This window comes from Coffea arabica, chromosome 6c, assembly GCF_036785885.1.
Source record: "Coffea arabica cultivar ET-39 chromosome 6c, Coffea Arabica ET-39 HiFi, whole genome shotgun sequence".
NCBI lineage: Eukaryota > Viridiplantae > Streptophyta > Magnoliopsida > Gentianales > Rubiaceae > Coffea > Coffea arabica.
Genome location: NC_092320.1, coordinates 58,638,809 through 58,655,771, shown reverse-complemented (window position 1 = coordinate 58,655,771; position 16,963 = coordinate 58,638,809). Strand labels below are relative to the sequence as shown.

At 35.3% G+C, this 16,963-nt stretch overlaps 2 pseudogenes; one reads left to right on the top strand and one right to left on the bottom strand.

The window, feature by feature from the left end:
- The first annotated feature begins 10,285 nt into the window (after nucleotides 1-10,285).
- Nucleotides 10,286-12,140, top strand: LOC113693357 (protein NRT1/ PTR FAMILY 1.2-like; annotated as a pseudogene).
- Nucleotides 12,141-15,106: 2,966 nt separating this feature from the next.
- LOC113693353 (uncharacterized) overlaps nucleotides 15,107-16,963 on the bottom strand; it is a 112,384-nt pseudogene continuing 110,527 nt past the window's right edge.

The window sequence follows — 16,963 nt, the reverse complement described above, 5'->3', positions numbered from 1 at the left end:
TCAAGATCCTCACAAGTCTCAACGGGTGATACAAGTGATCAAGGCTCAAGGTGCTCAAGATTTTCAAGAAGAAGTTGGTCAGAATTTTTAAACCCTTCCTTTGCCTTAAATTTCTGTTTTTGCGGATCAAATTCAAGGAATAAAGTGTAGCAAATCAGGTCTTGGCAATAAAGAATCAAGTTCCTTCTTTTCTTTCTTGTTCGGCCTTGTCCTAGCCGATTGTGTGTTTCCTTTTTTTTTTTTTTTTTTTGGCTCTACGAACACACAATTACTCGGCTATTTTTGGGTAAAATTCCAGAATTTAATGTCACTCCAATGTTCTCCTTCAATCCTCCAATAACTATCAAGACATGTATCAAAATTTTGAGACTTCAAGATTAGTTTCAAGAAACTCAAGAATCCCTAGATTATTGTAGTCCCTCTTCAAGATTCCAACCCCAAACAAGTTTAACCACAAAAATCAGTTTAGAAAATTAATGAAAACAACTTGGTGGAATAAACTAAAGTTTGGACAGATTTGGCAAGAAACTTGCGCCCAAGGAAACCCTAATTGCAAGTGAAAACCCTAGCCGTCGCAAAAATTTTTTTTTTTTTTTTTTGTACTAACCAGATTATCCAAAGACAACCACGGCTAAGCTTGGAGGCAGATTCCAAGGAAATTCACGCAACAAAATAACGCACGAAGTGTACAAGAATCAAAAGGGAAAAATTCAATAAACGATGCAACAAGGAAACAAATAAGATGCGGCTGTTTTCTTTTTTTCTTTTTTGTAATTGTCACACGGATTGACACAAGGAAAGACACGACCAGATTTGAAGAAAATACTAGAAAACTTACGAAGAAAAGAAAAGGAGAAAAACAAAGAACCTCAACGGGATATACTTGATGTCGTCGACTAGCTCTGATACCAACTGATGTGAGACGGATCTAGACGAACACCAAGTTGGGATGATTGGCGGAACTTTGACACTTCTAGAATCACAAGCCACGAACTAAGGAGATTCCTTAACCCAAGACTAGCAAATTTAGTGAACCAAAAGTATAGATAGAAGAACGCCACAATCAAGGAGACTACTTGATTGATAAGTTCGATGAACAACTTGAGATTAATTCTCAAGTATTCAAAGGAAATTCTCTTGAGGCAAGAGAGAGTGAATAAACTCACGAATATTTTTTGTAAAAAATCTGAATCCTCCTTTAATGAATGAAAACCTAGGCTATATATAGCCTTACAAGACTCAAACCCTAGAATGTCCAACGGACGACCTTGCCCTTCATTAAGGGTGAAAATATCTAACAACTAATTGACTAAAATTAAGACTCTGAATTCGGCCAAAGTGAAGTGAAAATTGACCGAAATTATTAATGCTAACAAACAACTAATAATGGTAACTAAAACCCTAATTAGCAAGCTAGTGCTCCGTGAACTAGTCTTCACTTGGTTCTTCCATTTGAAGGAAAGTGTATAGAGTAGTTTCTCCATTATGTAATCCTTCAATGGTCCTCAAGTCATCACCAACTCGTTCTTGAATCGTGCAAACAAGAGCTTGAAGTGATTCTTGAATTCTCCTAGCACGCGCTCTTGTAATTGGACCATTGGGTATTTGCATGACCTGAGCACTAGAAGTTTGAGCAGCCTTGAGCCCCTCCTCATTAAGAATATGGAAGTGGAGCACAATGGGTGCCAATCAAAAAACACATTGATAATGGCAAAGGTAATGGAAGGTTTTGAGGAGAAAAAGGAAAGACAGACAATAGAAAACTTAGGGGATGGAAGTAGAAAAGAAGAATGAAGATAATTCAAGAGAGTGTTGAGAACAACTAGAACTCCTCTGAAGAAGATTACAAATAAGGAATGGCTAGGGGAATTGGGAGGAAAAAGAAAAATGGAGTCATTACAACAAGAGATAGAACCAATGGATGAAGATGCTGCAGATAACCCAAAGGTGAAAGCAATGAGAAAGGAAACAACCAACACACTATCAACTGGGGAATTGGAGGCTAACCCCTTTATACCTCCAAGGTGTATATAAAGGTTGTGGTGTGGTCCGTGTGGAATTGTCGAGGTGCAGGAGGCCCCTTGACAATTTTCCAATTGAATGAGGGTTTAAATCTCCACTCTCTTAATATTGTGTTCTTTTGTGAAACAAAAAACTAGGAAAACTTCATGAAAAAAGTGCAAAAGAAAATCAAATTTGAAAATGGATACATTGTAAACTCTATAGGTAGAGCAGGGGGATTGGCCTTGTTTTGGAGCAATGATGTGAAGATAGACGAAGTGAACAGCACTAGCTGGTATATAGCAGCAAAAACAGAAGACAGGGAAACTAATTGCCATTGGCAGCTAGTATGCCTATATGCGAGTGTGGATAGAAATATCAGAAAAGAACAGTGGAAACATCTTGAAAGCAAGAAAAAGGAATTGGGAGAGCCTTGGATGCTGGTGGAGGATTTCAATGATATAAGACCGAATGGGGAGAAATTGGGGGGAGAGAGAGAGAGAGAGAGAGAGAGAGAGAGAGAGAGAGAGCTGAAGGAAGTCTAAGGGATTTCAATTGCTTCATCATAGGTAATGATCCTATAGATATAGGATACCAAAGGGTGCCATGGATGTGGAGCAATTGTTGGGGGGGATGGGGAAGTGAAGGAGAGATTGGACAAGTGCTTAAGCAATGTTGAATAGATGCCAAAGTTTGATAAGGCCTCTTGTACACATGTAGAAAATAAAGCCCCAAACCACTTGATCCTAATCTGGATACTAATCTAGATAGACATAAAAGAAGAATGAGGTTTTATTTTGATCAATGCTGGACTAAAAATCTAGAATCAAAGAATATGATCAAAGGAGCATGGGATAAAGTACACACAGGTTCCATAATGTACAAAGTGACTAGGAAAAATAAAGGAGTGCAGGATAGCCACTCTGGAATGGAATAAAAGAGTGCAAGGGAATTCAAAAGTAAGGATCAGGGAACTAAAAAAGCAACTCAATGAGGTGAAAACAGGAAATGAACCAGGTGAGAGAGGCTAGATTGCAGAGATAAAAACTCAACTGAGCAAAGCATATAAGAAGGAAGAATTGTTTTGGAGTCAAAAATCAAGAAGTAGATGGCTCAAAGAATGTGACAGAAATACAGCCTTTTTCCATACAAGTGTGATGACAAGAAGGTAAAGAAACAAGATCAGTACTCTGTAGAAACAAGATGGAACCTAGTGTAAGACTGAGCAGGAAATTGAAAAGGAGCTTAGTAAGTACTACAAGGACCTTTTCACCACTACCAACCCTAACAATTTTGAGGATATATTAGCAAAGGTCCCAAGCACTATTTTTGGTCAAATGAATGAATAGTTGATTAAGCTTGTTGAAGAAAAAGAAATCAGACAAGTTCTTCTTTCAATGTATCCTAACAAAGCCCCAAGAACTGATGGTATGTCTCCACATTTTTTCCAACATTATTGGCATATCATAAAAAAGGACATTGTGTCTGCTATAAATAGCTTTTTCCATGCTAGTTACTTGCTCAAAGTTGTGAATGAAACCATCAATTTTTTGGTCCCAAAAACTGAAGCATCAGTGTCTGTTGTGAACTATAGGCCTATTAGTTTATGTACTGTACTTTATAAAATCATTTCTAAATTCATAGCAAATAGGCCCAAAAGGGTTCTTAAGCATTGCATCAGTTGTTCTCAGTCTGTTTTTATCCTTGGTAGATAAATCCTTGACAATGTAGTGATAGCCCATGAAATTCTCCATTTTTTGAAAAAAATAAAAGAAAAGGAAAAATAGGATTCTTGACCATTAAGTTTGACATGTCCAAAGCTTATGATAGAGTAGAATAGAAGTTTTTGGGAAGATTGATGTTGAAAATGGATTTTTGTCCAATTTTTGTTAAATAGATCATGGTCTGTTTGTCTACTATTTCTTACTCCTTCAAGTTGAATGGCCAAAAAGTAGGACACATTAGACCAAATAGAGGAATTAGACAAAGGGACCCATTATCACCTTATCTTTTCATTATCTGTGTTGAAGGATTGTCCAGCCTACTAAAAAAAGTAGTGACAAAAAATGAGCTAATAGGTATCAAAATTTGCAGAGATAGCCCTCCTATTTCACATTTGCTCTTTGCAGATGACTCCTTACTGTGTTGCAAACAAACAAAGAAGAGATGTTGAAAGTGAAAGATATCCTGACAAAATATGGCAAAGGTTCTAGACAAGTGGTAAACTTTGACAAGTCAGCAATTTTCTAAAGTAGAAACACCACTAATCAGACAAAACAGGAGGTGAGTGAAGGATTGGACAGCATGAGAGAGGCATCAAAAGGGACATACTTGGGGCTACCAATGGCCATTGGAAGATCAAAAGAGCAGGCGTTTGCCTTTGTAAAGAGTAAAATCAGTAACAAGTTACAAAGGTGGAAACAGAGGCTAATAAGTCAAAGAGGAAATGAGGTACTTATCAAGTTAGTCATAATGGCCATGCTAACATATATAATGGCATGCTTTAGACTCCTTAAAGGATTGTGCAGAGAGATCACATCAAGGATTGCAAGGTTCTGGTAGGGAGATGGGGAGAAAGAGACTTGTGTGCATTGGGCAAGCTGGAAGAAACTCACAGAAGTAAAGGGAAGAGGGGGAATTGGCTTCAAGGACTTAGAGGCATTTAATATTGCCTTGCTTGCAGAGCAAATTTGGGGATTCTTAATTGCTCCAAATTTGCTAGTAAGCAAGGTAATGAAGCAAAATACATGAAGGACCCTAACTGGATAGAGAAAGAACCCCCAAACTCAGCATCATGGAGCTGGAAGAGCATACACAGTTCCAGGACACTACTGTTTGCTGGCTTATGGAAGAGAGTTAGAGATTGAAGTAGAGTAAACATATGGAAGGACAAATGGATAATCAGATCAGAGAAAGGTGAAAGTGACCTTTGAAAAACTTGAGGATTGCTAGTTGGAATGGGTAAGTGAGCTGATAGAAGGGGAGAAATGGAAAAAAGAGGCTCTATAACAATGGTTTTGCAGAAAAGATGCTGAACTGATTGAGAGCATTCTTATTAGTATACATCGAAGAAAGGACAAAGTATTCTAGAAATTCTCTAAAACTGGAACATACACAGTAAAGACTGGATATATAGTGTCAAAATAGGATTGTGATCAGCACTGTGCCAAAGAAAGAATCAATGCTGAAACTAGTTGGGAGATAATAAAACATAGTATTTGGAAAAAGTTATGGTAATAGAATGTAAAGGGCAAATTGAAACATTTTATGTGGAAATGCCTGCAGAATTGCATACCAGTAAACGACATTACATTCAAAAGGTTAGGAAAAGAGAAGAGAAGATATGACTATTGTGGGGAGGATGTTGAAACCATAGAACATTTGTTCTTCTTTTGTACAAATGCAGCACTGGTCTAGAAACTGGCTCTAGTGAGATGGGATGGATTGAAAGACAAATAGCATAACTTGTGGCTCTGGTCGGAAACTGCCATGCAAACAATCTTAAAGGAACAAGGTCAGGATCAAATAAACCTTACCATTAACATCTTTTGGCAAATTTGGAAAGCTAGGAACAAAAAAATGTTTGAAGACTCTAATCTGGATCCAAGTAGAACAATACAGAAAGCACAAGGTGATTGGATAGAGTACAAATAGACAAGAGAAGCAGAACAAGAAAACACTGCACTACATGTTAACAGTAAGACACAAGTCAGAAGAGAGCCATCAAAGAAAAATGTGATATACATGTATCCAGATGCTACAATCTCTGCAAGAATGATTAGAATAGGCTAAGGGATAATTGCAAGAAACTGGAGGGGAAGGATTGTGAAGGCAAAAGGGATAGTGAACCAAAAAAAGGGAGATGCAAGCAAGGAAGAAACTCTTGCAATAAGAAATGCAATGGTGATGGCCAAAATGCAGGGTGGACTAAAATAGTAGTTCACACAGATTGCAAGTCAGCTGTAGACCAGATTAATAGCTGCAGTGACTGTAAATACAACATTGCAACTATTTTGGAAGACGTTCAGGAAACTAAAAGCATATTTTGAAAACTATCATTTCTTTTTTGTAACTAGATTAGAAAATGAAATCAGCCATAAACTTAGCACAAGATGTAAAGTTAGTGCATGATGTAGAATGGGAACAAGATTTTCCAATATTGTTGATAGACTTAGCACAGAAGGAAATTAGGGTAGTGGCCCCTTTTTGTAATTAACTCTTGCAATATCAAGTGTTAATTCTTATATATGAAACTGTTAATGTTTGTTGGAAAAAAATATATAACCACCTAAAATAATCAATGAGAACAAGCCCATAATGTGCATATAATATTTTAGGATTATGAAAATTATAATATATATAGATACACAAATAGTTATTCAATAATATACATAATTAAAAATGAAAGTATATGAAACATAAACTTTATATACATAAATTTTTGGGCGAACTTCAATTGAAGTCCAAGGTCATCCTAATCCAATAATATACAATGCCCAGCTCAAACCCATTGTTGACTTTGGCTGGCCCATTATATTTTAAGGACTAAAGTGCGGCAGATCTTACTTACATAGGATAAAATAGGTGCTTCAAATACTAAATGTCATACTTTGAAATTTAGGTATCAAAGTGAAAATTTAGGTATAATTAAAAGATGCAAAATAAAATTAACTTCTCTTACTCATCATTCGAGACACTACATTTAACTTATTACACCCCAAGGATCAAAGTAAATTACCAAAAAGAAAGGATCTTTTGTAAATTACCAGAAAATACATTACCAGAAAGGACCCTTTTGAGACGCCAATTGTCAAACCACAAAGATGTGGTGGCCCTATTGCCTATTCTATTCAAATAAATGGCGTAATCAAAGGCCTGAACTGCAATATTTTGAGCCAAGCCCAACTACAATCCATAGGAACAGAAATCATCCAAAACCACTTGTCTTTTAGTAAAAACCTTTGCACCCAAACAATCCATAAATGATCTTTCTTAGCACAAATATTCTAAATTAGTTTATGTAACAAAGCTTGATTCCATTTGACCAGATTTTTAACTCCCAAACCGCCATTTTTTGAAGGTAGACACATCTTTCCAAGCTTGTTTTCAAAGCAGTTGTGGGCAATAGGAATATACTACACCAACATACTACACCAGCTTGGGCAAGCTGGTGCCTAAGTCTAATTTTATTGCTTCAGGACTGGATTTGCGTAATCATTTGCATTCTGTATGCGTGTTTTTAGTTGGATTAGACATGTTTTCCAGATTTCTTACCGTCTGGGTTGATTTGGAAGTTTTTTTTATCTTGGCATGACTTTTTATCATTCGCTATGATTAAATTTAAAGCAAATTTTATATACACTGACAGTGTATACATTATCATTGATGGATCCATGGCACATGTATAAAAGTTAAATTTCAAATTTAAATTTCATATAGTTGTTATTTATTTAAAACGTACAATGTATACACTAACAGTGTAGAGAACATTAATTCTTAAATTTATAGCATAGCATTTTTTAGATTTTCTTGTGGGTCTAACACGTTACCCAAAAAAAGTACTACTACGTGATTATTTAGTTAACTTACTATTCAAATCAAGGCAGGTACATAAAACCCCTTTTCAATGGATTCAAGTACCTATAAATTATTTGCACATTTCAGCCAAATTTGAAGCCAAGACCTCGTTGTCTGGTCTGCACTAGTTATCATCCTAGCGGATATACAATTTACAGTCTTGAGTTCAACAAAGATATGGAAACGCCACTTTGACTGTCAACTAGAATACGTGCATTAATGCACTAATTCGTGTATTAATTTGCCCTATCAACCCAACAAGAAGGGACAATAACTCTTGCATCTTTTAATGGTTTTGGGCGGTTGGCCACTTTGGCTCAAAATTGCATAAAATTGATACTTAGTGCTCAGAGTTTCCACTCTATTGTACTACTCCCTCCATTTTTTTTATAACTGACGTTTAAGAAATTTGCTCTAGTGTACTTTTATCTGTCGTTTTATTATCCCCATACAGTATTAATTATTTTTTCACAATTTTACCCTTTTATCTCTCTTTTCCAATACAGGGTTCTTAATTACTACTCCTAGTAATTATTGCTTCTCTCTTTGTAACAACCCTAGTAATTATCTGCCCCTCCATGGGTGAATTGGATAATTAATGAGGGTACAAAAGGAAAGTAGTGTACATATTTAAGTAATGAAATGCTTTTCTTAATTGATGTGCAAAATCTTAAACGTCAGTTATAAAAAAAGGAAGGGAGTATTAGTTTTCACAATGTGTTGTCCATGCCGTACATCTTGTGACTTGTGAGTCACATTAGACATTGCACAAAACAATCCATGGTTAGCCTTTCCTGGATCTTGCTTTTCCTCTGACAGGTGATAAAATCTTTCTCTAAAATCCTTTTTTTTTTGTACCCGTTTCATGTACCTGTTTCTAAAATTTTTTTTGGGTCTATATTTTAGTGCATATATATACTGACAGCATATATACATTATCATGATTAAATACATGATACACGTGTAAAATTTTAATTTCAAAATCAAATTAAAATTAATTATTGTGCATCTTGATTTGATAGTGTATAGAAGATTAATTCTTGATTCATTAATATAATCAACTTTCCAGTTTTCACGTTACTGAAGTAGCTAGATTTCAGTCATAATGATTATATAGCTTCTCACCTAAGGCTTTCCCGCAGTTTTTGTTTTGCAATGAGGGCCCAAATGATGGCGTGCTTGACGAATAGAACACTTAAAAATGTATAGAAATTATTATCATGTGCTGTAATTGTAGCAATCCATTGTCTACTCTAATAGATGCATTTTCCTGGAAAAAGCATTACAATCGTTAAAAATGAAGCCAAGTCATACGGTTGGTAAATATTCTGATTAGGAGTGCAAAAGTTGGAGTATATATATTTGAATTCTAAGACAATAAAAACATAGAGACAAACTAAAACTCCTCCTTGATGAAGTATCTTGTTTGATTGAAGACTTTCATTTCAACTAACATAAAATTAAATCTAAAATCCAGTAAAGCTGTTGATGGAAGAAGTGAAGATGGACAATAATCCAGAAGAAGAGAGTTTGCTGATCGTTCACCAGAACCAAGAAGAACGAAGGGTGGTCTCAAGACCATGCCTTTCATCCTAGGTATGCATGGAAATGTTGTATGGCTCTGCATTCTGTCATATTGGACAAAAGTTTTGATCTCTCTCTCTCACTCTCTCTATCTCTCTTCCTCTTGGTCAGTGAATGTAGCATTTGAGAGGTTGGCAAGTCAGGGGCTAATGCCAAACATGATACTCTACTTAACAAAAGTTTACCATTTTGAAACTGCCACAGCATCCACTATACTCTTTATCTGGGCTGCTCTATCCGATGGTTTGGCCCTTTTTGGTGCTTTCTTGGCTGATTCTTATTTTGGTGGGTTCCGGGTCATTGCTCTTGGATCCATGTCCAGCCTTCTTGTGAGTCTCTTTTACTTATTGTGTAATTTAACATATTGCTTTTTGTTTCTTTTCCCCACATAAAATTCTGGAATTGCTCATCTGTACTAAGTTTTGGACCAATATTTGCAAGTTTTGTATGCAATTACAGTTTAAAGTCATTCTGTTTCTGTTTCTTGAGATAATCTTCTTTATGGTTTACCAGAGGATTAGAAAATTTATGACTAACAAATATAATACTTAATTTGAATGATCAGTAACAAATATAGTACTTAATTTGAATGATCAGAAATGTTAAATTTGTTGTAGCTTATCTAAGTATAGCGGAAAGGGGGACAATTCCAGGGACAATTGAATCTAACTATTATGCATCAGAATCTACTTATCATGCATCAGGTGCCTTTAATTATTGACTATAAAGTCCAGCAACAAGAAAGTTTAGAGCTGTGGAAAATTTTTATTGATCTTGAACAGATTATGAAACAGGTCTTGATAAACCATTTGATGAATGAAAATGTAGAAAACGCTCTTCTTAAGACTTGGGACTGTAAAATGCCCATTCATGGCGAACATTTACCAATAGAAGTATGATAGGAATGGTTGCTATTGGACGTTTATGTAATAAAGAACAAACACGCCATGATGATCTGAGCTTCTGTCATATCTAGTATTGCTCTGCGCGGTTGGACATTTTTCTTTTTTCCTGCCACTTATATATGATAAAAATTGGGTAACTAGAATAAGACTTATGGATCTAATTCTTAGTCCCCCATTTGGGTTGTTCGGAATCAAAATATGGTCTGTTTCTGCAGGGAATGGTTATTCTGTGGCTGACTTCTATGGTTCCACCGTTGAAGCCTTTACCTTGTGACCAGTTGCACAATTGCAGTGCACCAAATGGAGTTCGAATTGTTTCCTTATTGTCTTCATTTTTGCTAATTTCTGTAGGAGCTGGTTGTATTAGGCCTTGTTCTATTGCTTTTGGTGCAGGCCAATTCGACAACAAAAAGAATCCCAACAATGAGAGGGTTATACAAAGTTATTTCAACTGGTATTATGCTTCTGCCACAATCTCAACTGTTGTTGCCATGACTGTAATTGTTTATATCCAGGATCGTTTGGGGTGGTCAGTTGGATTTGGAATCCCTGCCATCTTAATGTTATCTCTGCTCTGATGTTCTTAGTTGGCTCCTCTCTTTACATCAAATCAAAACCTAGTGAAAGCTTGTTAATCGGATTTTTCCCAGTTCTCGTGGCAGCATTCAGAAAGAGAAAAATTGATTGCCCTTCGAAAGACAATTACAAGTGCTACCATAAGACCAGGAAGCCAGAGCTTCTAGCACCCACTGAGCAGTTCAGGTATAGCTGCCACAGTATCAATTGCCATCACATAAGTTCCTTAAACTCTGGCAACTTTTGGTTATGCTGATTTTTGCATCTTCTGCCACTGCCAACTAATGACTTTTCTAGAGAAAATTTTGTAGTTATTAAAATATTAAAAGAAAATCTTAAAAAAAATCTTAATCTTCACTAAAAAAGTAGTAATCAAAATTAGGAGGTGCTGTCTCCATTTTGCTCCACTCAGGGCAAGATAGGAGAAACACTTTCTGCATGATCAGTATAAGTTTACAAGAAAATCACTTTGAAACCATTTCAAGCAGGAACGTTAGTTATTTTAGTTGATAGTTTATATCTATATATACAGGTGTCTAAATAAGGCTTGTATTATTCAAGATCCAGACACAGAATTAACTTCGGATGGAACAGCTTTAGATCAATGGACCCTCTGCAGTGTGGAACAAGTTGAATCACTTAAAGTTCTCCTTGGAGTTGTTCCCATGTGGTCCACAGGCCTAATATTCTTAGTTATCATTGATCAGACTTCTTTTCTAACACTTCAACTGAGTTCAATGGATAGGCACATATTGAATTTTGAAGTTCCAGCTGGATCCTTTACTTTGTTCATGGTGATTACCATGGCAATTTGGATTGCATTTTACGATCGTCTACTAGCACCCTTCTTGGCAAGATATACTCGTAATCCACAAGGACTAAGTCCTATAGTACGGATGGGGATGGGATTGATAATGTCATGTATATCCATGGTATTAGCAGCTATTGTGGAGAGCATAAGGCTGAAAAAAGCAGTTGATGAGGGGTTCAGGGCGAGCCAGATGCCGTCGTGGACATGTCTGCAATGCTGCTACTGCCACAGATTGTATTTCTCGGATTGGCCGAAGCTCTGAATGCAATTGGACAGTTGCAATTCTTTTACATGGAGTTCCCTAAGAGCATGTCCAGTATTGGAGCAGCAATTTATACATTTGGATCGGCTCTGGCTAACCTGTTTGGGAGTCTTCTGGTGAATATTGTCAATAGCATTACTGGTTGCGGTGGTAAAGCAAGCTGGTTGGCCAACAACCTGAATGAAGGTCACCTTGACTACCACTACTGGCTGCTTGCCATCTTGAGTTTCATCAACCTTTTCTATTTTCTGCTTTGTTACCGCTCCTATGAATCTCATCACAATAGGAATCTGCTGCTTAACAAACCATCAAAAAGAGACTGGCCTTTGGCTTCAGCTTGATCAGTATGTAGTACTAATGTCTACCTTCTGCTTGAATATTGCATCTGTAATGATTCCCTCAAGTCTAAAGAAACACAAGCATTACCGATGGAGCTAAAGAAATATATATATTTGCTTGAGTAGATACCAATCTTCTCCTTAAAGTTGAATGATAATTAAGTAGGATTAGATCCAATTATTTTTGCATGTTGACTAATCAACTCCTTGGTTCATATCGTTTAACCAAAATGGTGGTTAAGCACATAGTTAACTTTATCTTGATGTTGACTTCACACACTATTATGCCAGCTAAAAATCCCAATTAAGATGGAAAAAGTACATTTCATTTTCGAGAACCAATTTCGACCTATTTAATCCAAACATAGTTTTGTCTGAATCCGTTGGGAGTTCCATTTTTTGGATCCATTAAGATCAAAATTAATCGATTGAGCGATGAATTTATTAGATTTGATTCGATTAGATTCTAACGCGTACATTAATGAATCGGAAAGTATATTTATTCTATAATTGAAAGCAAGTTCGGTATTTTGATACAAATAATTAGTCAGGTGTTACTAAGCATGTCCATTATTATTAGCCAAATTTATCTTATAATGCTTTGCGTGAAATTGTGAAGATCATGGAAGATGCATCAATGAATTAGACCAATAAAGTCGAACTACTGCGTAATAATCACACCTCTAATGCAAATTGATTATGTTTTTATGTTTGGGTAAAATAATGAATTGCGTGGGGTTTTGAATCAAATGATGTATGTATATTATCTGAAGATAAGGGCATATGGCGTGAGAATGCAAACATAGTAATGGCAGAGAATATATCAAATCAAAGATGATACAAGTATACACAGATTTGAAATTAACAGATCTGAAAAATCCATACAAAACAAAGATAATATTCATGTTTTAACATATCTTTCGCTTATATGAATCATTATAGTCCAATAGATTTGTACATGTTTTCCAACAATCAAATCTTATTAAAAATTGGTTTAAGTCCAAAGAAAAGTTTAGCTCTTACAATGATAAACGGAGAAATTGTGGATTCAAGAAATTAGATTTACCGAATCTCAAAAAATGACTGATATATTTATACAAATCTTATTCTTGCTAATGCTTAACGCACACTCTACATGTGTGTCTCAAATAAGTACTGAATATCAAAATTAGTGTAGCAAAAGAAAAAAGAAAAAAAAATGCAAAGTTGAGCTTTAATTTGCTGCATGTAGCTTTAACACTAAAAAGTATAAAGATAGGATTTAGTTATTACCCATCAAGAAACTGACATTGTAAAATTGTGAACTGGAATATAAGGATTTGGTAGATGTTGTGATTTTCACAATTACATACCAGTCGTAGCCATTAATTTTTTCAAATCTATCATTATCTAATCTCCTTACCGCATGATTGATTTTTAATGGATCAATCTTTTCTTACCCTTGTTTGGTATACGGATTACGGAATGCCCAGAATGGAAAAGTCTTTCCACTCAAAATGCTTTTCTAGTTAGAACGATATGGGAAAAAAAAAATTTCATTCTAATGTCTGGTATGCATGTTAGAATCAAATGTTCATCCCATTTCCAGTATCTGGTACAATCAATTTTTAGATGTCAAAATGGAATAAATATGTATAAAATTGACTTAATTACCCAGAAATCTTTTATTTTGCAAAATGTGAGAGACATTTTGAACGATTTTCCCTACTTTATATGAGGAACATTGACTCTTTTTTTTTTTTTTTTTTTTTTGTACATTATGAATGGCATATGTACTTATTGAAATCATTTGATTATAATATTATATCATTTTTGGATTTTAAATAACAATGTAATCACTAGCTTACAAAAAATTAAATTACGTGAAGTTAAACATTCATATTCTCTATTTATTAGTTTTTACCATTTATGTCAAGTGCCAAAAAGGAATCCTTACATATTTGCATAGAAGTTTAAAGAATAATATCTTAAAATTAGCAAAGAAAAAATATTTTAAAAATAACTGGAATAGTTTGTAATTATGGTCAATTATTAATTAAACTAACAAAAAGCCTACTAATTGTTAATAAAACAAAGAGATCTATGAGGATAAATTTGACTACAATAATTTTGGACGTTCTAGGATAAAGGAGGAAAGAGCTTTTCTTAGAATTTTATGACGAATGAAATTTTTATGAAAAAGTTGGGATGAGTTTTCCAGGAATTCCAACTCAAAAGATCTATACTTGACAGGAAAATGGAATGAATAAGTTGGAAAGACCTTTCTATTCTAGGCGATTCTTGCGTACCAAACGAGAGATAACTGTGTATACTATAGATAATGACGACTAATCTTACTTTTAATTTGAATTCTAAGTTTTACATATACGTCATGTATCCGAGATAGCTAGTATAATGTCACGCCCAAACCCGTAATCGATAAGTTTGGAGTCAAGCATGAGAGTCCTTACTTCCACCAATACAATACATCTTTATTGTGACTTATAAAATTCACTCAAAATTAAAACTTACAAGTTTCTCAACAATAATAGAACCTCAACTACTTAAATCAAATCAACAGAAACTAAAGTTATCAACATTGGTCCAAAAACTTAACATGGGACGTAACAGTTCTTAAAACTTTAGAAACCTGCTGGTACTTTAGTCAACAATTCTTAGAGTTCTCCCTTATTTGGTAGGCTTAAGAGTTCTCCCTTATTGCAGAGTACACTCTGGAAAATCTTTACCTTAACTGCAATACCATTTCCTGTGAAATTTCCTCATAACAGCATAGCAGTGAGTATGTTTCTGGAATATAAAGATTCTTACATGTTTTCTGTCATCCTCTGTTTAAATGTTGAACTATGTTGAGCATTATGAGCCTCGTATCAGTAAATTTCTATCACCAGTAGTGCTTGAGGGACCTTTCTCTTTGGTTCCTAGTAAATAATTTGCTCACACAGAATTGAAACTCTGGAAATTGTATGCTGAACATTGGACAAGTATATATACAAATATCGTATCATCAATAAATCTCACCTAGACAGGACGATCCATTCATCATTCTACATTTTTATAGTTTTGCTAACATTCTTTTACATACATAATCGAAAATGATCTGTAAAAGACTTCTCTTATCCTGCTCTTCTGCTAACTTGAGAACATGTGCAACTCGTGAAAAACCATCATGCTCCTTTAACAAGCTTGCTTCCGTAACCTCTAGCTTCATCTCCTTTTTGGGAAGTCTTGGCTGCTCCATCAATGCCCATTGCATTGTGATAGGTTATAATTTTATCATTTATTTTATTATTAATTTTTCCTATTATCTGACCTATTGTGGATTAATTGCTAGATTCTACTCACTTTTGATATTTTGCATTTATTTCAGGGAGTAGAACGAAAATATGATAACAAGTGACAATTTAACAAGAAAAGAGCTCAAATAACAGAGCTTATCCCAGGGGTATTATTGGCAAAGGAAGACTTTTGCCCATTTTGGTAATTTCAAAAGAAGAGAGCAGGGCAGAGGCTTCTATTTTACTGGAGGGCTGGAGCGCCGCAGGGGTCCTCTGCTTCTTCTTCCTCCAGAGGCTTCGTCCTCTCCACAAGGGGGCCGCCGCGCAAGGAGAGCATTAGAATAGGATTTAGATAGAAATTGAAAGGGAACTTTCCGTTCAGTAGCTTAGGCTTGTTTTCTTTTTGACTTTTCCTTTTTCGTCTTTTAGTGGTTTGCTTCCTGCGGATGTCCAGACCGAAGGAAAACTATGAATTACCTTTTGTAGCTTTCTTTCTTCATTGAATAGACGAATTGAATTCACCCAACTTCCGAATTGATGGCCGCAGCTTTTGCTTCAATTTCTTGTGGATTTTGTTCATCAACTATAAACTAATTTCCTCACCCTAGTCAAGGGACAACGGATGCTTTGATTCACGTAAAAAATTGTGAGATCGATTTAATTTTATCTTTTTCTCTATTTATTAGTATTCGCATATTCCTTGGTTGCAGTGCTTATGATTGTTTAATTAATTGATTGTTTTGGATCCGGATAATTAGTTAATTTGATAATCTATTGTCAATTGGGACGTTAAATCCGTAATTGTTTAATTGTCTCAAAATAGTGATAACTGGCATGATTGGGTTTGTGTCAGGGGAATACGTGGGCTAATCTAAAATAACTCTAGTAGTGCGTTATTTGGTTAGAATAGGGCTCCTCTAATATGTAAGGCAATTAGGAAATTAAATCTTATGGGCGTACCTAGGATTATTTCTCAATTAGAGCAGTGATTAACGGGCGTACCTTAATCACCGACACAGTAAGGAGGGGTTGACTGCCATCGCTTGTTTGGTAGTTATAACCTATTTATTGGTAAATAATTGGAATTGCCTTTGTTTCGATGATCAATTAGGTGAACCATTGCTGAAGTTATTTCTTGGCTATAACTTTAGTTATCATTCATTGTGTTTAGTAAATTATTATTTAATTTTTAGTAGTTCCTTGGATTTTATTTGCATTTATTTGATTGTCACTCTCTGCACAAAAACACCCCCTTGTTACTGTGAACTTGAAAAGAAATAATTACTCCCAGTCCCTGTGGATTCGACCCTGCTCACCGCTATCTACAGAAATTATTTTTAGTTTGAGTAGATTTTTATTACTGCACAGGCTTCGACAACCTGTCAATTTTTGGCGCCGTTGCCGAGGACTGGTGTCAGATTAATTTGTTTCTTTTTGAGTTCACCTTATTTTTATTTTTAATTTATTTTTCTTTTTTTTTTTATATAGCTTATGGCTTCTAACACTCCGTATTTTGGTGATATAAAGGATTTTGCTTCCGGGGAAGGCGATGAGACTAGTTTTTTTGCTAAGTCTGCATATTCAGAGGCACTAAACTCTATTAGAGAAAGAATGGCTGCTGCAACATGTAAAAT